General features: G+C 36.4%; 1 long non-coding RNA gene across 1 annotated transcript in view; it reads left to right on the top strand.

The window, feature by feature from the left end:
- The window catches only part of LOC129205941 (uncharacterized), a 355,144-nt gene that overhangs the window by 200,958 nt on the left and 131,488 nt on the right, over window positions 1-22,698 (top strand). The window contains exon 3 of the long non-coding RNA XR_008576923.1: window positions 4,618-4,670. This is a non-coding gene — a long non-coding RNA (uncharacterized LOC129205941). The remainder of the gene's footprint in view (window positions 1-4,617; window positions 4,671-22,698) is intronic.

Raw genomic sequence — 22,698 nt, 5'->3', positions numbered from 1 at the left:
TTCTAAATTATTGACAATTATTTAACGCTCATCATCTTTAAACGTGTTGTACGCTATCGCGTAAACTATGAATTTTTAAGGTCAGTTCTCTCTGCTTGTTTCCTTGCTATGCCATGGTGTGTCCCTCTGTGTGTGTATACACTCACATGCATATATTGGCTGTAATGGGGCAGGCAAAGTGATGAGTAGCAATTCGTTCGCAGTTTTAGTATATACAAAGCAAATTAGCGTAGAACTGTTCAGGCTTGCAAGGGCGTTACGTGCGTTTGGTCCTAACAGATCAGATGAGACTAATTATTTAGAAAGTTAAGGAAAATAACTACAAAGCTTTTCTCCTCTGCTCACTGCATTTTAGGCAATGCATTTTAAAAAAAATTCAGATTTAAAAGAAATAAGTTGTCTGCAGGTATCCCAAGAATAAAAATAATATTTTGGGTGGACCGGCTACTCTAGTAAGACTGTGTAAGAACAGAATGGGATCTACTGGTAACCAAATGGATTCCTCTTCTATCCTCCTGATTGAGACACATGTATTCTGTTTTTTAGAGATATCACTTACATTTACAAGTATTATTTAATGATTATAAAATTCTTTCTGCAATTACTGCGGTATTTATTTGCCACTTTTCATTTTAGAGAGCTAGTAAGGTCTTTCCAGATGTTCAATTTTTAGATTTTTTTTTTTGGATGTAAAAATCAATACCTTACTGAACTTTGAATGTGAGTGATCTTCTGCTGAGCCTAAAAGTTTTGCCTGAAGATAAAATAATATGACCTATCACTATTCATTATGTTTTTCATTTCCAAAACATATTCTAGACATAATCATGTTTAGAATAATACCTTATGGAATACGTGCATTTTTTATTTATAACTGAGAAAATTTAAGACAGAAAAATTAGAAAGCTTATGCAAAAAACAGAGAAAAAGAAAACTTAAAATAAGAGCTAAAATTAAAGATATATTCAGACTTTTCAGTCTGGTGGTCAGTATCTGATCTGTCACAAAAGAATCCTTATGTTGGCAGCTACTGAAACAGGTTGACTGATTAGTTCTGAGTCAGACAGATTTGCCTACATAATCTCGCTGTAAGTATAAAAGAACTAGAATTAACATTGATCAAATGATAAAGGTTTCTTTGGGAAGCTAAGGATAAAATTGAAGATAATGGTTATGTTTTTCTTATTTGATTACAAGTAAAATTAAATGCAAGAATAGATAAGTGTTAGGGAATCAGGATAGGTGTGGAAGTCAGGTTATAGTGCCACTTGCTTGAATGATTCTGATAAATTCAAAGTTAAAGGAAATTTAAAATGCAATAAAATGAATACAAGTTGATTCAAGCTCTAGGAAGCACTGGGAAATTATTAGAATTGTGGTATATACAATGAAAAGGCCCATAAAATCAAATACATGTTGAATTAAAGACACTGCGAGCATTTGGATTCTACTGTCTCACAGTCATCTACCCAGGCAGACCCTGTGATGAACTCTGAAGACTAACAATTAAAAAAGCCCCACCAAACTACATATTTTATGGACCTGTAGTTCAAAAACTGCCATTAAACAAAACAGATTATCTTTCACCTGTAGAGATGGATTTTTAGGGAGGCATGCGTTCTAAAATGCATTAGTAGACTTTGCATTTCACAGTACATAGAATGAATATATTTGAGAAGAGTAATCTAGATTAACAGATTCCGAAATAATGCTTCAAAAACTTATCAAAATATCTAAAGACAGAAGAACTCAGCAGTGTTTTGGAAATATCTGTTTGTCCACTCTGCTCTGATACAGTTTAAAGTGAGCAGCTACCATGGTAACATGTTTAATTTAGCAACCTTCAGATCTACACTGGCCCTCAACTCTATGGACATCTTTTTCAATAGAACAATGTTAGAATAGGATGTTTGCTGCCCATAATTATAGCTAATAATCACTTTAGATAACACAGGAATGTGTCAAGTTGCTATTTACCAAATAGCACACGCTTGTATAATACATGTGCTCAAGTTTGGAACAATCATATTTCCTTACAGTAAGAATGACAAAAGATTAGTCAATATTTACAACAAAAATATCCTTTCTGTTTGCAGTAAAATAAACCCACATACCCCAAAATGGAAGAACACCAATGGCAGTACCAAATAGTCAGTAAAAGACACGGTAGGCAAAGAGTTAAAAAAAGAAATAGAATTTATAGTGCTTTCAGTATGCCATTGAGCAAGAAGAGAAGGTAGCTTTTATTATAAAGACTTTCTTCCTTTTTAATAAGAAAACGGCCCAAAAAAGTGTAAATTTCCCAGGCTGTCTGTTTTTCACCATATGCCTACATGATTTTCTATTTATTATCCTTCAGATTACAATGTATTATTTTAGCACTCACTCTTTGGACAGAATATCTTTGTTTCCAACTGAGAATATATGTAGCTATCTATTCTGCAATCCCATAAATAAGCAATTATCTACTCAGACGCCATTTCAGATGATCATTGCTTACACAAGTAGAATATTTAAGGCTAGAGGATGACTGATTTTAATCAATCAACAAGTGCACAGTATCTTTAAAAGTAAATTTTTAAACTTCATGAAAAATGCATGATCAATAAATTACCACATCTGTGTTTCTGTAAATATTTATTTTTGAAGGTTTGCAGGCAAGAAGATAGTTATTGATTTAGAAATAGTTGCATGGTTGGCTAGTTGTTCCTTGATCGGCTTGGGTTAACTATGAAAATCTCCTTCAGAATGATTCTCCTACACCAAACTAAAATTCTAACACTCAATTTCATTTTTTGTGCATATTTAAAGATTCAGCTCAATATTTTCTTGTTATTTTGGAGTATTCAGTAGCAGGTAAGATTGTTACTACAGTAAAAAATGGTAGAAATTGCATAAATCCTGATTACTCTGGAGATAAGGAACAAAAGCTATTTTAAGTAATGAACAGGTTGTAGTACTGAATGTCCTTCTGCTGAAATATGGTTCTTGAGCTTTCCGAATAGAGGTGGGAATTTGGAATACATCTTTTCATGACATTGCAATTAGTAATACTGTGTTTTATGTGATACTAAACGGGTTTTTTTTCATATTTTTCCTATATTTCTCAGTATTTCACATTATCAAGGCTGACATACTGACACAGAGTAGTTTTGTAAATCTACTCCATTTCTACTACAGCATAATTCCTTTATTAAAAGGTTACTAACTTATTTTTTAAAAGAAGTTTTAAACATAAAATATATTTAGCTCCAATTTCATTTGTTTTATAGCACATTTCTGAAGGCAACATGGCTTTTACAAGAAGTTTTAAATAGTGTAGGAAAGAGTGAAAAATTTGTCCTTCCCTTATCTTTACAGCTAAGATTTTGTTTGGGTTTTTTTTTTTTTCCCTCATCCCTCCTTATACTTTCCCTCTCAAGTACTTCATTTTTTTCTACAGTGAAACTCTGGGACCACTGTCAGTAAAAACTTCGTTAGTGGCAGCAATGAAACCAGCACACTTTTTACCAACAGACTTCTCCTGAAAATTATGCTGTCAGGACAGAGTGAAACATTGCTATCATATGCATATGCAATCTTGGGGGTATTATTTCATGTTTTCCCATCAAAGACAAAAGGAAAGTTTCAGTTCTCATTCCTGTAGTTTTGCAGTGATGAAAATAAATGAAAAACAATAGAAGCACTGTAGTGAGACAGTAAATTTGATGTGCTCTTATCAAAAAGCTGCATTTATGAGACTTCCACTCTATCGGGATATACCTCCAAATGCTACAACCTAACAGGAAATAAGGCGAGATTTCTACAAAATATCTATTCTGTGATTTTTGGAGTCATGAAAAGAATAAGTTGGCTTTAGTCATAGAGCTCTGGAAATTTTTTGTTTGTTTGTTTCCTGAGTTTGTAGGTTAATCTTAATTTATTTGATGCAGAAAATCTAATGAACTTTTTAAAATAGAACACTAAATAGCAAATATGAATGATTTGCAAATGTCTTAAGTCTTTCTTTGCATACAGCATACTATACTAACATATGCTCAGTTGTATACAGTATTCATTCTTATGTATTTATTGTCATAACACCTCTGAGTCAAAATTCCATTGTGCAAGACATTGTTCAGTTGGAGAAATAAAAAGTGGCACTTACCCATTGGAACTTAAGACATAAGTGCTAAACAAGAGACAACAGATTAATAGAAAAGGAATGAGATACAAGAAAAGGCTGGACAACAAAATTCTCTGTAGGCATAGTCACTTGGACTCCAGATATTGTAGAAAATTCTGTAGATACCACATAAAACAAATACTGAAATATGCTTAGACTAATAAACGTGTTTTGCCCATAAATGCAAAAATAAGTGGGAGGTCAGCACTTAGGAGCTACCTGAATCACATTGAGCATAATTTCTTCTTTTTTTTTTTTTTTTTTTTTTCCCAATTCTAAGAGCGTATCACATTTCCTAAACCCTGCAGTTTCTCTGATGAGAATCGTAAAAATACACCGAGGGGCACATAATTAACATTAATCTATATATTTTTAACTAACTAATGAAGGTGATTTACTTTACCTGTGCATTCTGAGATATCACTAATAATACCTTATCTTCTTTACAACAGGTTAATATTCCATTTCAATAGATTGCTAAAAGGAACTGCAAAATACTTCAAAGGTAAGGACCTCCTTAAAAATAATACTTCAAATGATCATTCCTTCTGGTTTATGAGTTAGAAAAGAAAATGGAGAATGCTAATTTTTTCTGACTATCTGGCTGATAGCAGAGGATTACAGATGGCATTAATTGACACAGACTTTGACTTCCTGTTTGTGAAGCTGTGTTTACATATAAAAGACAAATTTTCAATTTTGTCTTCTTAGAAAGGATAAATTTAATTATTTTGATAATTGCAGAAAAAAGGCTTCATGTATGGAAATAAAATATTAAAAGCTTGTTATATTTTTATCATTTTCCTTTGTGCAAGATTAAAAGAATACTATTAAACTACCAGAAAATTTGGTTAGGATAGGATACAATTTTTTTCAACATGACAACTTACTAATTTCACTGTTTTATTTTTTACTGATACAACTTACTTTCATTCTTCTAAGAAATACAAGTATGACGTTAGTTCCAAACATTTAATTAATTTCGAGAGCTCCTTAGTTTTAGAATACATTTTTTTTACTTTCAGTTGGGGGTGTCATATCGCGCCCAGACTGTTTGTTGCGGTATTTCATTGTTCTTTAGCTACCTCTCCTGTAGCAATAGTTGATTAACTTTTATAAACTGTACTGTCCACCCTTACAGAGAGTATTCTTGTCTCTCAAGGACACAGGTAATAGGATACAAGGTTTCACTAAAATTGTTATGTGTAAGTCATGAAGTTAGAGGGGATAATATGGACATTGTGGTCTGCCCTAAACTTTGATTGGTAACCAGAAAGAAAGCCAGAGCAGTAATTTATTGTTCTAGTTGTCATGTATGCGTCTACTTTATTTTAAAACACTGTGGACTTTAAGAGCCTACTACGTGCCATTTATGCATATGCTTTAATGTGTACACTGACAGGGATAGCAGATCCTGTATTAGTTAATATTTAGCCATACATTTCAACATTGCCTTTAAAAAAATTAAATAAATCCATAATTAAATCCATAAATGAGCCTTTCGAATCATAGCTTCTGAATTACAGACATAATTGGGTATATTTTTTTTCCTGTATGTTCTTGGAGGAGAGGGAGAAGTTCTGAAAAAGTTCCACAAGCTTCTGGGGATTGTGCCAGATGTGATCTGAGTGCTGGCTTTTTATGGAACGAAAACATGTAGGTGGAACTTTTCTCAAGAGAAAATCCTAGTGGTCAGGGTGGAGTATCTATTCTGAGGGAAAAAGTCAGAGGCTCATCTCAGAACATGCTGTAATCCCAGAAAGGGATCTGGTAGACCAAGGACTTCAAGACTGGTCTTATGTCCCAGAAGAATGCCTAAAATATTCAGCCTTTCACTATTCTGGCTCTGGTACTCTTATTAAATTTTTATGGCTTTTTTAGACTTTCTTTCAAAAAATCTTTTAGAAATCCATTTTTTTTCTTCTTGATTGAAATCCTAGAGTCTTGTGAGACATGGGAAGCCATTCTCATTATACCTCGGTGTGCTACCTAGCCCTCTTTTTGTATTCTTCTAATGTACCTGCAATGCTTAGATTCATCAGAAAACTCCAAATTTTCAGTAGTCTATTATACTTTGGAAATTATGAAGGAAATTATAATATTACAAAAAGGCTGACTTTTTTGTGTGTGCAGATGTGTTGCCAAGTTTGTTCCATTTTTTACTTTTTTTTTTTGAGGTCTTGTCTTTATACAGAAATATAATTGATGAGGGAATTTGTTACTTTCCCAAGTACCTCAGATAGACTTTGATCATGCCAAGATTTAAATAGTGTTGGCTAAGTGAAAATATTTCTGCGAAAGTAGGAAAAAAAGAGCCCTAGAAGTGAAAAATATAGGACAGTTAGGAAAAAAAAAAAGTAACACACAAAAAAAAAAAAGAGTGAAGGTGGGAAAAGAGAGGGTGCCATACTCCAGGGTCCTATTTGAATGCCACTGAGGATGCCTAGGAGAAACATCACTAAAGGACGTAGAGTATCAGGATGAGAAAATACATGCCACATTTCTGACAGGTACAGCTAACTATGAAAAAAAAAAGCCCTATTCAGCATAGGAGGTGAAGGGAAGAATAAAACTAATGACATTACAATCCTCTTGAGAAGTCTTGTTTTGTTTATTAAATAAGGCACTCTAGTAAGATAAGTAAGAAGAACTGCTTAGTCTGGCAGTGTTAATTGATGCTGTCCTGGGAGTTTATTGTTATGTATTACTCTTTTTGTCCTTTCATGTAAAGATGTCAGCACATTGTACCTGACAGGATGTATTGTATATTATAAATTATTCTAATTGGGATAGAAAAATTGCCATTAATTCTTGCTACCCTGTATATCTAAGGCATGACTTTAATTTATATATTATATTAATTCCCAAGCATCAGGTTTATTTTAAGGTATACTTTAAATTAATACTGTTTCTATGAAGTCCTCAGATGAAAAGTAGTTTTATTCCACCCAGTTAAGTTTTGGCACGTATGGATATATTTCCCCACACAAATACAATGAACACATGCGTACAACATATATGTGATAGGGAAAGAGGACAAGAGATAAAAGGAATGGAGCCTTTCAAGCCTGACGCGAGGTGCTTAAAAGAGAGTTAAACACAATCTTGTACTATTCCTTGACCAAGACTAGTATTGACAGCAGAGCTATAAACCAAAGGCCGGGACAGGAAAAGGCTAGTATCAATTTATTCTATCTTTCATAATATCTCATGAGTGCATGGAATGCAAGGATGGGCACACTATATCTTGTAAAGGTGCTTATAGCAACCTGTTTTTTCGCTTTCTTCTGCAATGCTGGGGCATGAAAAGTTTTACAGAAATTTTAAAGCAAAATGAATAAATTTCATTGGAGTGAATTATTTCAGTGATGCTATTTTAATCCTGAGAGCAATTACTTCCAAAGAAGATAGCTCTGTATCCTTCTAAATTCCATTAGCACAGCGAGGCAGTGTGTAGCCATTTCAATACATAAAACAGTTTGGAAAAGTTTTTGTTACCTCTCAAAAAAAGAATACTGATGGAAGTTTTTTCTGAATTTCAGTAAAAAACTGAAAAATAAAAATAAGTACTAATTTTAATACTATTGTCTGTAGCACAATTGAGCAATCAAGTGTGCTCTGGTTTGGGCCCAACCTCTCTATACCGGACATTTCCTGGTAAAATGAAATGGAAGTGCCTTGAGGGCAAATATGCTAAATATTTATTTATGACATGGCTTATTGCCTAAGGTTTTTCTCCCTAAAGGCACATATATTAAGTACTACAGCATTTCAGTTACTTGTTATTTACTGCCTATGCATTAGGAAGAATTATGAATTCAAGCATGTACCATCCATTTTGTTTAAAACCTCATTTGCCAAGCAGGTATGTTTGTAATAGGAAAAAAATACGGTTCACACCACTGCCATTTTCAGTTATGTGACTAATTCTCTTTCTTTAAGATAGGAATAGCTGTTGTGATGGGAAAGAGATAAAAGGTCTGTGGTTTAGCGAATTAGAATCTCTTGAGAGACTTATGTAGTGGTTTTCAAAGGACTGAAGTGACTTGGGAGCCTAGTTTCAAGAAAAATCAATGTGACTTAGGAGATGATGTCATTTAGCAGACAAAATGACTTTGGGCAAGATCCATAAACACACTTAGGCATTGCAATACCTAAGATTCAGAACCAGCTGTAGGCACCTACATTCCCTATATAGTGCACAAAAAGAGTTAAGCACTTGAGAATGAGATCCACAGTCCAGAATGTATGGAGCAGAGGTTTACCTATAGTTAGTCATTAGGAAATGCTAGGGTATGGTGAAAATGATAATGAAGTGACAGGATTTCTAATCCTCTCAGGATTTAGGCTTAATGCTACTAAGTGACTCAGGTGACTAAACCTTGTTCTTATTTCTTTCTTTAGGAAATAGAACTGAGGTTAACTTTTTTAAAATGTAATAGGTGATTTTGCCCTGAAGGGCATAATTCATATGCATTCTACTTACTGTACTCCAGAATCCTGTAACTGACTGTATCAGGACCCTTGCAAGTTGTATTAGTAACTCTCATATGTTTTTGAAATATTACAAGAGAAGATCCCATTTTATATATTCCTTTGCGAGCAGAGTATGATATATAACCAAGAATGTTGGAGGACTCAATTTTAATTACCTTTCTGTGTCCAGGAAAATGTAACTTCTTACCTTCCATCTAGTGAGGGCCAGAATCATTAGTAGTGAGCTATACTGGGCAACAGTGATTTCCTTCTGTCCTGTTGAATCGGAATTCCAGACTCAGTAAACCAAAGAGAAAGTGGTTTGGGGTCAGTGGTTAAATTTGCATGAAATACGCACTAAATTACATAAATACTTATTGGTTAGAAGATTGATACAGGACTTCCCTTGACCTGTCTTTGGACACTCAATCCTATTTAAATGATCTAGATTTACAAAAAATCAATTACGTTCTATTTGTGGTGTCCTTACATTCAGGCGCTACTTAATTCAGTGTCATCAGTCCAAAATATTTACAGTTAAATTGTTTTATCTTGACTCATGCAGAGAGGAGAAATATTCAGGTTTTGTTTGCTTTTGTTTTCTGAACTTCACACAGTCTAGAATCATGCTAACACTGAGAACTGTATAAAAATTTGTAAATGTTGTCTCATTCCTTATCTATGAAATGAGGCTTCTTAGTATGAAAATTACTTCTTCTTTTGAAATTTTATAAAATGGGAATAAATCCCAAATCTTCAGCTGCTTTTTTTTGGGGGGGACTTTGGACTTTTTTTAAAAAATATAAACAGCTGCTTCTGGCAAGTTAGTCTCATCAGCTGGATTTACATAACTCCTCTAATAAGAAACAGGGCTTGACTATAGAAATTTTCCTACTGAACTCACTTGCCCAACAGCGAAGAAAAGATAGAAATCTCTTCTGCCTTTTCATGTTGGCATTTGGCACGCCAGCTGAGAAATTAAAATTTAAATTTCTGCAATGCATTGGAAGAAAACAAGTAGCAGTCTCTGCCAGTACACAACAGTATATTACTGGTCTTCTCTTCTTGGGATTTTGCCTATTTCATCTCTCTCTCTCTTCATGTATATTTATCACCACTGTCCCTCCTATCTTCGGGATTCGGGATGTATGCATTATCACCTAGTCTTGTCTGAATCTTATTATGCACCTGAGTTCCAGCAAGCATTATGGAGCAGACTGGTTTGGGCACGGCTGCATATTCCAGGAGAAAAAATGCATAAATCTCCTGGCCTTGCAGTCTTCACCAAAAGGTTTGTGTCAAGCGCTGGAACAGGCTGCCCAGGGAAGTGGTTGAGTCACCGTCCCTGGAGGAGACATGTAGACGTGGCGCTTAGGAACATGGTTTAGTGGTGGCCTTGGCAGTGCTAGGTTAATGGTTTAACTTGATGATCTTAAAGGTCTTTTCCAACCCAAATGATTCTATGAAACATATTGAGTCTCACTGAAGGATGAATCTCAGAGGGAAACAGAAACCTCTTGCCTCTCCCAGAGGAATTGCACCCTAACAGCTCTCCTTTCTGCCCCCTTCCCACCTCTTCTTTCCTCCTCTGTTGGAGGTACAAGATTTCAAATTTATTTTTCAGTACAGAATCCCCCTTGGCTGTTCTTTATCTTGTATAGTGAGGGTTCCTCTTTGAAATGCTGTGCTATCCTCAGTTACAGGCATGTCTTGGAGCTTTCTATTATTTCACAGTTCAACCTTCTGGTACACAATTTTAAGATGCCATCTAATAATTGCTAGCACAAAAGGCTTGAGAAAATGACTGTCATATGTTTCAAATTGTTACACGATTTGTGGACTGTAGCTGTCAGTAACCTAAGAACACACTCAACAATATATCAGGAATAAATGACAAGCTATGCTTATTTTATGGCACATAATTTAACAGTAACTGTGGACTCATTTAAAGTTATTGCATTATTCTACCTGGAAAAAAGAAAAGTATTTATATTATTATTGCCAAATGCTGTGATCCAGTCAAAGTGATTTCAAAGGATAGAATAATATACCCAACTAACAATGTTTACTTCTGGCACTCTCAAAAATGGAGATCAGAATTGTTACTGCCAAAGCAGGACTACATGTAACTAGATACTACTTAATAACACAGGTTATGAGGCACCTGAAACTTACTTAGCTGCATTTCAAAACCTCTAGATTTTCCAGTTAATTTCTTCAGCTTCTTTTTGCAGAAGTGAATTCTTCTTTGCAGTCTCAGTTTCGAACTGGTAAACCAGCCAAGGGAGAGTTAATTCCTGAGCTTTGTTATAGGTTTTTGACATTTCATTCTTACGCTATCTTTCCTTATTCATTCTATCATATATTTCAATTGAGCAGAACAAATTCAAGCTGAAAACAAGCTTGCTTTTCTCTCTCTTGTTGTTAGTACTTGGAGGTCCTCTTTTCAGAATGCATCAAAGTTTCAGAAATTGTGCATCTCTAGTTCACTGATTGTAGTAAGAACAACTCAAGGTTTTGCATGCATACTATGTAAGCCATCAGGAGTGTCTGTCAGGAAGAAATGGGGACATAGTGCATATCTAAACAGGAAATAAAAAGCAAATTAAAGCAAAACTTAAGTCTTTCTCTCTGAAGCGACTTACTTATTCCATACATAGGGTGGGATGAAAGTCCCCAACATATTGCCTAAACATGACGCTTAATCTAGCATTTTCCTGTTGTTCCCCCCCGCCCCGCCCAAGATTCTAATCCTGTAACCCAAACACATAAAATGGTAATATCAATCATTCTAGCTTCTGAAGCAGTCTTTCATACCTCCTGGTGTCCCAGACATATTGCTTTGAATCAATACTGGGGTTTGAGATTTGGTCATCAAAGTGTCTATAAAATTTCGCATTTCATGATAATTTACTTCTGCCAAGAGCTGCTTTCTGTCGATGCATTGCATGGTGTTTCCTTCTAGTAACTAACTGTGTTGGGTTTGTGTGGCAAGGTTTTGGCAGCGGGGGGGGCTACAGGGGTGGCTTCTGTGAGAAGCTGCTAGAAGCTCCCCCTGTGTCTGATAGAGCCAATGCCAGCCGGCTCCAAGACGGGCCCGCCACTGGCCAAGGCCAAGCCGATCAGCGCCTCTGTGATAACATATTTAAGAAGAAAAAAAAAAAAGCAAGTTAGAGAGAGCTTTTGCAGCCAGAGGGAGGAGTGAGAAGATGTAAGAAACTCAGCAGACACCAAGGTCAGTGCAGAAGGGGGGGGAGGAGGAGCTCCAGGCGCCGGAGCAGAGATCCCCCTGCAGCCCGTGGTGAAGGCCATGGTGAAGCAGGCTGTCCCCCTGCAGCCCATGGAGGAAGGATGAGGGGGTGTAGAGATTCCACCTGCAGCCCGTGGAGGACCCCACGCCGGAGCAGGTGGAGGCACCTGAAGGAGGCTGTGGCCTGTGGGAAGCCCACACTGGAGCAAGTTCCTGGCCGGACCGGTGGACCCGTGAAGAGGGGAGCCCACGCCAGGGCAGGTTTGCTGGCAGGACTTGTGACCTCGTGGGGGACCCCACGCTGGAGCAGTTTGCTCCTGAAGGTCTGCACCCTGTGAGAGGGACTCCATGCTGGAGCAGGGGAATGATGAGAGGAGTCCTCCCCCTGAGGATGAAGAAGCGGCAGAAACACCGTGAGATGAACTGACCGTAACCCCCATTCCCCGTCCCCCTGTGCCGCTGAGGGGGGGAAGGTTGAAGCCGGGAGTGAAGTTGAGCCTGGGAAGATGTGAGGGGTGGGGGGAGGTGTTTTAAGACTTGATTTTATTTCTCATTCCTCTACTCTGTTTTGCTTAGTAATAAATCAGATGAATTCTCTCTCTAAGTTTGTTCTGTTTTGCTCGTGACAACAATTAGTGAGTGATCTCTCCCTGTCCTTATCTCGACCTACAAGCATTTCGTTATGCCTTTTCTCCCCTGTCTAGTGAATGAGGGGAGTGAGAGAGCGGCTCTGGTGGGCACCTGGCCTCTAGCCAGGGTCAACCCACCACACTAATGAAAAATGTTGTACATAACATCACAATTTTTGCAGTCTTGATATTATAATGAGCATATTTTCATCTTATAGTCTGCTAGCTTTCTATTTGTTTTTATTAAATTATGGTTTCATTGATATAATCTGATTATATCATATGAATTACATGCATAGCCTAAGGATCACTTCTTTTCAGCAGTCTAAAGGCATAGTAAAGGTATAGTTCACCCTGGTTTTTTTGATTGATTTCCTTCAGATTTTGCATCATTTAGGTTCCTATAATGATCTTCTTCTTGAGCGTTAAAAGCACGAGCCTCTCACAGCTGACACATCTTTGCAGTTAGGTGGACAGTTCTTCCCTCATTTCTTTACCCAGGCTTTGTCCACAAGCTGATACTTCTTTCCTTATAAAATTTCTCTCTGACAACATCTTGGTTGTCTCCCAAGAATGAGTTGTGTGAGTTTTCTGTCAGAGTCCTGCACTAAACGCACCACGGTTTGTGTGAGGCTGAAAGAGCACACCCTCTATGCAAAGCAGAGAAATTATTATCGGTTAAAGTCTTAAAAATTTGTTCAAAGACTTATTATTAGTCCATTTAAGATGAGAGTAATGCTTTTAGTTCAAATTAGATTTGCTTAAGATGAAAAAATAAAATCTTTCTAGTATCTACCTATTTCTCTGGTGCTACCTTCACCCTTCTGAGAGGAAGGAGCTGTCACCATCCGAAGTCCTCCAGACAGAGAAGACTGGTGCTGTTCCTTCCCTCCAGGAGTTATAATGTTTATGATTATAGATTATTCTTCTCTTCAAGGTCAGCTTGGGGGCATTATGTTTTTGTGAGCATACCATCTTGCTCTTCTGGCATTAGTTTGCAATATTCACTGTATGCATGTGGTGTGTCTTACACACCTGGGTTCTTGCTCTTTGTTCTCCTTGTCACCCTTAACTGTTTTTGCCTCTCTCACAAGGTTTTATTTCCTTAATAACCAGTAATTGACCATGGCTGAGTTGTCTGTAACCCTCTGGAATCAATCTGTGCCTCTACTTCAAGGCTTCTCCTATGATCCCACATCATACTCCCCAAGCCAGTATTTTAATGAAGGGCCATAGACTGCTCTACACAGAATGAGTACTTGCTATTACTCTCGCTTAGTTACAGAACATTTATAACAGTAGGCATCACACCTAACAACTGTGCAAAGTGAAGCAAAAGCTAAATCCAAGTAGGTAGCCTTCTGATCATTGATAATTTTGGTTACGGCTAAACAAGCTAAAACAAGGGTATAGGCAGGCCAAGACATGTCCAGGCAAAGCCTTACAAGGCCCATGTGGTCAGCATATTGCAAAGCCTGCAGCCTGTTGTCAGAGCACTGTATTAGTGGGACTACAAGACTACACTTTCTTATTTCATCCTTTGGTTGATGAGTATTTAATATACTGACCATAACCTTTTTTTTTAGGGTTTTTTTTCTTTTGTGTGTGTGTGTATCATTTTATTACATGTTATCATCTCTTTTTGCATTAGGAGTTTAAAAACTTTTTCAGAGCATAATATAATTTCCCTATGGCAGGATCGTGCAGTTCTGTTGAGGCTAAATTTGATACACTAAACTGCTTTGTAAAACTGGCATCTCCTCTGACCCTTTAGTTATGTGATTTTGACTTTCAGACTTTTTTTACAGATATCTGAATTATCATTTCTTTGAAACACACCCCTGAGAAATGCAATTAAATAAAATCTGATTGTGCTTGTGTGGAAAATTCATGCCATCAGAAGATATTTAAGTTCCATATTAACAAACGGATAATCTTTCCAGTTAAAAGTGCAGGGCAGTTTATTATGGAAACACTGCTGGGAGGGGAACATATGCTATTTTTTGCACTGCAGTAATTGCACAGTGAGATTTGGATTATATGGCATTCATTTAAAAAATGAATGCTTAAAACTAAATTCCTACATTTATATTTGTGTGCCAGAATAACTGCACTTGCATTTACAAGTGTTAAGCACTTAGCATCTCCTGCTGAAATCAGTGAAAGTTGCTGAATGTATTTTACTAATAATAGCAGCAGTGTTGTGATATGGAAGAGTAACATAGCATAGTGGTCTGGGCTTTAATCATTATTCAGACAACCAATTGCTTCTGAGCATTAAATAAATCCCTGTCTTTAAAAAATGTCCTATTTTTAAAATAGAAGCAGTATTTACTACTCCCAGCTTTACACAGAAAGTCTGGAGGAAAGGAAAAAAAAAAAAAAGAATTGCATTTTAACACATGCACATATACTGCATTTTTGGCTTCAGGATTCAATAAGGAATCAATTCTATTTTTCTCAAACTTTAATTAAATTTTACTTCTGATCAGGTTAGTTGGGTTTTGTTTCATTTTATTCCTTCCTTTCTCTTCCTTCCTCCCCTCCACTCATGCCTATAATATCCTTTTAATGGACCGTAGTTCAATTACACCGGAAGTTCAGCTAATTATGATGAGGGGACGTTTTTTTCACTTTGTTACAGGAACTTTAGCACTTTGGCTGTTCAGCTGTAGAAGAGAACACCTACAGCTGAATGCTGTTTATGAAGTGTTTCAGAAGTCTGATGTGTACATAATGAAAGTGATGATGGTAGACAAAAGCCACTTTGGTTTGTTTGAATTTTGCAAAAGTAAGTTTGTTTCTTAAAATGCAGTATAGTATGTTGATTCTCTGATATTTATCAAAATACTGTAATTCATGAGTCTTTATCAGCATCATTTACCACCATCATCTGCAGCACAGATTTTACTTTAACCCCGTATCTCCACTATCTTGCTTTTGCCAGAGTTTTCTGACAGCTTGCCTGTTATGAAGTCTTTGAAAAAATATTTCAGAGCATAACTTATTTTTCAATGTATAGCATCATACAAAATGATTCATAATCAACTCTGTAGCATTTTTTAAGTTTTACGATAGCAGTGGGAATCCATTACAGTAAATGTTGAAAGTCCTGAAGATGGAACAAGGGCCAAGAACTTGCTCTGTCTAGTTGGCTGCCCTCAAGATAAGGTTAAAGCAGCATGCCCTTTCTTGTGTTCTCTTGCTGGTCTACCATAAATTGAGCAATGACACACCTTCAGAAGTACAGGTATGCAAGATGAGCCTTAAAAATGCCTCTTATACTGATTCAGGAGAGAAACAATTGCTTTCTGGATTTTTACAACACATCTACATGTATTAAACTACAGCCTCCTCAGTGTCTTAGAAAATTCGGCATTGCTATGGAATAATGTGTTTGAGGAACCATGACATTAACCAGGGAACTACTTTTGCGTTAATTGAAAACTGAATTGTGATTTTTCAGGGCACACTTACTACCAAATATTGTTAATGCTTTGTAGGATTCTTATTTGGGTTTGGCCTTTATTTCCTTCTTTTTGTGGAGTCTTTGTCTCAATTGCTTTATTTTAGTAGGAAGCATTTGATCAAAATAAAAAATGGTATTCTAAGACATAAAATTGATGTGCTAATGGTTTTGTATTTTCTGTAAACACGTTTCTACAAGTCTTGAGTATATCATACAACCATAGAATGGTTTGGGTTGGAAGGAACCTTAAAGACCATCTAGTTCCAACCCCCCTGCCATGGCAGGGACACCCTCCACTAGACCACGTTGCCCAAAGCCCCATCCAACCTGGCCTTGAACACTTCCAGGGAGGGGGCATTCACAGTGTCTCTGGGCAACCTGTTCCAGTGCCTCACCACCCTCACAGTGAAGAATTTCTTCCTCCTGTCTAATCTAAATCTACCCTCCTTCGGCTTAAGGCCATTATCCCTTGTCCTGTCACTACTTGCCCCCTTTAGATACTGGAAGGTTGCTATAAGGTCTCTCCAGAGCTTTCTCTTCTCCAGGCTGAACAAGCGCAACTCTCAGCCTGTCCTCATAGGAGACGTGTTCCAGCCCTCTGATCATCTTCATATACATGAAGGAAATGTCCTCCTGCTCTTGCTTTTAAATTCCTGACCTGCCATACTTTTTTCCTGCCCTTTCAAGGATCATGTCGAGTTAATATGATTAAAATTATTACATCACTGTATGGGGTATAAGGAAACAACCTACAGATGGAGATTACTCACCCCATCTGATGACTATTTTTTTTAGTTCAGGATAGTTGCAATAATGCAGTTGAAGATAAAGGTAGAGAAAAAAAGACCATCGCTATTTTATCTATCTGGTGCAATGGGAGGGAATGGAAAGCCTAGATAAATGTACTTTCTCTGTTGTTCTGAAATACTGGAGAACTTTATCCTTGCTTCTTTTTTGTTTGAATTTTCTCAAAGAATTGATAAAAAAGATTAAAATGCCTTTACTATTACAATAGGAATAACAAGAGAAACAGTTAAAAATAAAGAGTATACTTTTTGACATTTTAGTTTCAGGTTTGTAGTAGTGGGCTGTTGAAATGTTCTTCTTAACCAGCCTAAGTTTAACTTAGACATTTTCAGGAATAATAAGTGAAAGTTATTCAATAGTATAACATTTTCAAGTTGTCACAGGCAACTTGGAAGTAGACAAATGGACTTAATTTATAGACAAAACTAAGCAAAATATGTAATTTTTAAATGTCTGCATTCTATATTTTCACTCTTCTTTTTAAATATATGATATATAAATATTGTAATAATTCCACTTTAAGAATTCCACATAATATACTATAATTATAGTGTGTCTCCTATGGGCAGGAAAAAAGAATCAGAAAATACTGGGGATCCATGAAGACATGTCAGCCATGGCCAGTACAAATTCAACAACTTTCTGTGTACTTTTCATATTTATTATTTTCAATAATCAGTACTATATCACAATGACTACTAATTCCTTTACGCTGCCTCTTTTATAGTATAATGAGAGGTTATGGTAATCTATATTTGAAATCGCTTCCTTCCTGATACTGAATGACAAAGATTTATTTTCCTTAGATGTAAAATAATATTATGTAACATCATTACACCATAACATGCAATGGGTTTTTTCACCTAGTGCTTCTCAAAAGTATTTTTCAATGACTGAGAACATGAAGTGAATAGAAATTTGTTATCTAAAGCTATGAGGTTTGTTTAATACTTTAAAGAAACAAAGGATCTGGAATTTGCCCAGAATATTGGCCTTAAAACCTTGCTGAATTACCACAGTACAGAGACCAGAATTTGCTAGAAAGAAGCCTGAATTTATACCTCATTACCGTAATGCTCCTCATTCTGTTGTTGGCTTGGGGCACAAGGTTGATATTCAGAATCTCTATTTCCTGCAGAGGTTGCAAATGCAATTACAGATTCTCAATGACCTGATTCACCCTGTTTATGCCCACTGACAACTTATAACGTAGGGCAGCAAGTGATATGATTCCAGCCCTCTTGATGATCACAAATATTCTGTATAGGCTTTACTGAGATCAGGGTGAGTAATTGTTTTGTTATCGCTGATTAAAGTAAAAAACTAGGGAAATTATTTAAGGCACACACGAAGTGAACAATGTTTAATTTTTCTGGAAACATGAAAACCAACCTGAAAATGGATTCATGTTAATTAAAATATTTATTTTAAACAATCTTTTCCTTATTTTTTTAATTAAGTCAAAATTTCAGTATAAGGACACAAATATCAAGAGAAATAATGTAACTTTGAGATATTCATTCTTCAGGGCACCTTAATTCATTTTTGTGTTTGAGCTGTAATTTTTTTTCTTTATTCTTTTGGGCAAGTGTCTAATATTAAAAAGAAATATTTCAGCCATCTGAATCTATATTCCTAACTTAAAAGCCATTGATGAGACTGGTACATTCTATATGTCTCTATTTTTTTTTAAATAATGATTTCTCACACTCACATTTGTTAGGGTTTTTTCCTTTACTGTCTCACTTTCTGATTAGCTTCTCACTTCCATGTCTGAAAAGTAAAGTCTCAATTTTTAAGTTTTATTTTTCAATGTCTTTAATGGGACTTCTAATAGAAGTGGAATTTAAAATTTTAAACAATTTCTTTTGTCCTGGACAGACCTAAGTGTCTCCTTAAGTATCAGTGCCATTTTAACCCATGTAGTTGTTGGGTCCCATCATGTTCACCATAATACAGGCATGACATGTACCATACTTTTAATGAGACATACAGTATCACGTCCAGATTTTCTACCAATTAACAGAATCAAAAAGTCACAGAACAGTTGAGGTTAGAAGGTACCTCCTGAAATTGTCTACTGCAGCCTCCCTCCTCAAAGCAGGATCAACGAGAGCAGGTTGCTCAAGGTCATGTCCAGTCAGGTTTTAGATATTCCCAAGGATGGAGACTCCACAACCTCTCTTGACAACCTGTTCCAGTGTTTGATCAACCTTCCAGTAAAAAAGATTTTTCGTATGTTTAAATGGAATTTTCTGTGTTTCCATTTTTGACCATTGTCTCTTGCTGTAGGAGACAGTGTGGAAAGCCTTACTAAAGCCTTGCTAACGTTAAGATATCCACTGCTCTCCCCTCATCCACTGAGCCAGTAATGTCATAGAAAGCTGTCATGTTATTCAAGCATGATTTCTCCTCCTTAAATCCATGCTGGCTTGAATTTATTACCCTCTTGTCTTTAATGTGTTTGTGTATGGTTTTGAGGGTTATTTGTTCCAACACAATCCCATGAACTGAGTTGAGGCTGACTAGCCCATATTTCTCTGGATCCTTCTTCTTGTCCTTCTTACAGACAGGAGTGACATTTTCTTTCTCTCAGTCCTTGGGAACATCCTCCAGTTGCCACAACCTTTCAAAGATAATTGAAATTGGTCTTGCAGTGACATCAGTCAGCTCTCTTAGCACTGGTGGGAGCATACCATTCAGTTCCATGGACTTGTGTATGCCCAGGAGTTTAAGTGTCCCATAATATGATACTTCTCTACTGAGAATGAGTCTTCATTACTCCAGACTTTCCCACTCAGGGGGATTAAATTGCTGAAGGAAGTCCTTACTAGTAAATTCCACAAAGAACACCATGACCTTTTCTATGTCCTTTATTGGCATCCTGGCCCATTGAACAGTACGTCCACATTTTCCTTAGTTTTTCTTTTGTTGCTGATATACCTGCAGAAGATCAAATAGTTGTACCTCATGTCCCTCAGCTATTTCGACTCCATGTGGGTTTTGGCTTTCCTAAGCCTGTCTCTGCATGCTTGGACAGTGTTTCTACATTGCTTCTGGGTTGCCTGTCCCTTCTTCCACCTCTTGTATGCTCTTTTCATGTTTGAGTTTACTCAGGAGCTACTTGTTCACCCATGTGGGCCTCCTGCCACATTTGCTTGGTTTCCTGCTCATCAGGATGAACCATTCTTGAGCCCAGAGAAGGTGATACTTGAAAATCAACCGGCTCTCCTGGATTCCTCTCTAGGACTGTATCCCATGAGATTCTCCCTCACAGGTCCCTAAACAGGCCATAGTCACCTGGAGTCTTCGGTTATGATGATCCTACTTTTTGCCTTATTTTCTTCTCTCAGGATCCTGAATTCCACCATCTGATGGTTACTGCAGCCTAGGCTGCACCTGACCTTCACATTCCTAACCAGCTCTTCTATATTTGTAAGTATGGGGTCCAGCAGGGTGTCTCCAAGTGAGTTTTATACATCCAAGCTGAAATACAGAATTCTGCATGTGGTAGAGGTCTAAAATTCCAGATTCCATTCGTGATTTTTGAAAGATAATTATATTGCATATTTATGATAAATCCTACTGAATATAAAGTCAGCTTAGACAGGATGTAGGTACATGCCATTTCTGGGAAATATTCATGGAGATAAAAATTATTTTTAGCATAGATCTGTAAGACCAAAGTAGAGACCAACACCTGAACTTAGGAAAATTAGGAGATATGAGTGTAGCACATTCATGTATAGATAGTTGTGACTGTTAGAAAAGAGTATGTATATAAAGTGGGTAAGTATCTGAAAAAAATAAATTCACAGACTCAGTGATAAAATAAAATACGGTGATTTTGGAGTAAGCCAAAACCTTTCTTTTTGCATCACCTTACAAGTGTATCATGTTTTAAAATGATGGATGGTATTGTAAATTAAAGTTGTTTTTATGGTGCAAGTCTGCCAAATTCTAAATATATTTTTTAATCTGTCACTCCATCTCCAATAATTTTCCTCAAAATAACAGACAAACAAAGCCATAAGTTTTTCAGACACTAATAAAATACACAGTGCTTGGCGCTCCTCATGTTGGCTTTGCAGCAGCAGTTAATTAACAAATGCTATTCCCATAGCTAGTCTGCTATGTTTGATCTCCATGTGCTAAGATATTTGACAAGATAGGTGCTATACCTAGCTTGAAATTTTTTTTTAATCAAAAACATCAATTCTAATGTCAGCTTACTCACAACACAAGGGTTGGGGAGAGTCTAATATTTGCTAAGTGGAAAAAGACAAAAAGGGTATTGGGAAAATGATTATTTTCAAGCTTCCAGTTAGATACTACAATCAATGGAGGTTTGAAAATAAATAAACAAGAGACCTAGTGAGACATCTGTGTGGAAATACACTAATGCTCCAAGTTGGTATGGATTTCACTGGGAAAAATCGTAAAGTTATTTCATACTCCAGCTATACTAAGTAAACTAGATCTGCTCCTCCCCCTTCCCCCAACAGAAGCCTAAATATTCACTGATGTGAGGGAATATTAGCTAGGAATGGAAGGAAAATATATCCATGTATTTCCTCTGTTTCCAAATTGACAATTTAATTATGCTCTAATCCTCAGAAATTAGATGGTCAGATCATTGATTGGTACATAATAAGTGCTATCAGTTTTCAGGGCAGAACTTTCTGACCAGTATTCAAGGTAAACTAAAGCAGAAACATTTCAAGGAAATAGGTTTCTCCTTTATTTTTGAATTGTGATAATAATCTTTTACGGTAGCAGCAAATAATGTTGATAAGGGTATTACCCCTCCGTTTAACTTTGATATTTACACTCAATATGATGGGAAGGATAACAGCTGTTGCAAGAAGTCTCTTTCATTAGCAGAATCCCAGTAACCAAAAATTGTGAACTCAGAAATGGACTAAAAAGCTAGTTTATTCACACTGTTTCTGAATCCCCAGTTCATATTCCATTCTTTGGTTTTATGCTAGTAAGTTATAGATCTCTAGTTCTTATGCAGAACTTACTATTTAGAGTAATAAGAAATATAGGAAGAAGTAGTATTGTTTATGTGTAATTTCAGAACTTCATATGTAGGATTTGGGAATATTTTCCATTGCCTTGAGAAAGTTTGTTTTGTTGGTTTGTTGGTTGGTTTTGGTTTTGTTTTAAACTCCAATACTTGGACAACAACTCTTAAGAGCAAGATTCCTCAAACCTTATTCCTGTGAGGTATTTATTTATCTGTCAATCTAGACACGAAAATAAATGGTCTTTTTTTTTTAATTCACAAAAAGAGTTTTGATTATTTTACAGATCTATTTACAGATATAAAATAATCATGGGCATGGTCAGAATAAAAAGATCAGAGAGGTAATTCAAAATCATCTGATGTGCAATGTCCAAAATACGTAATTTATATCTCCAAAGGTGCACACCACAATTCTTGTTCCCTGGTCATCCAGATTAGGAGGCTAATGGTCATCACTCCCCCTGTGTCCTTGCTCCATAAGACAGAGCTAGGTTCTTCAAATTTTTGCAAGACCTACCCAGAACAGGTCTACTATAGAAATATCTTCCTGCAAAATGAAGATTACCAAAAAAAGTTGGAATTGATTCAGACTGAAAAAAATTCCAACATTATCTTCTCCATGTGCCTATATTCACAGAAACTAAGGGATATTTCTGGGAACGAAGTGGAGTGTGCATTGAATTTTATGATCGAGTCAGAGAAAACTGATCTTTTAAGTAGTAGTGTTCAACAAATCCACAACGTGTAACACACAACAGCAGATTGCCAAGACCTTTTATCAGCCCGTTTTCCTAATGGAATGTCCTTATTATATTGATTCAGCCAAAACCAAATGAATTGAAGGTAAGTCTGCCAAACTGCCCATTTAAC

This window comes from Grus americana, chromosome 4 (assembly GCF_028858705.1).
Source record: "Grus americana isolate bGruAme1 chromosome 4, bGruAme1.mat, whole genome shotgun sequence".
Taxonomy (NCBI): domain Eukaryota; kingdom Metazoa; phylum Chordata; class Aves; order Gruiformes; family Gruidae; genus Grus; species Grus americana.
This window is presented reverse-complemented; position numbering and strand designations above follow the sequence as displayed.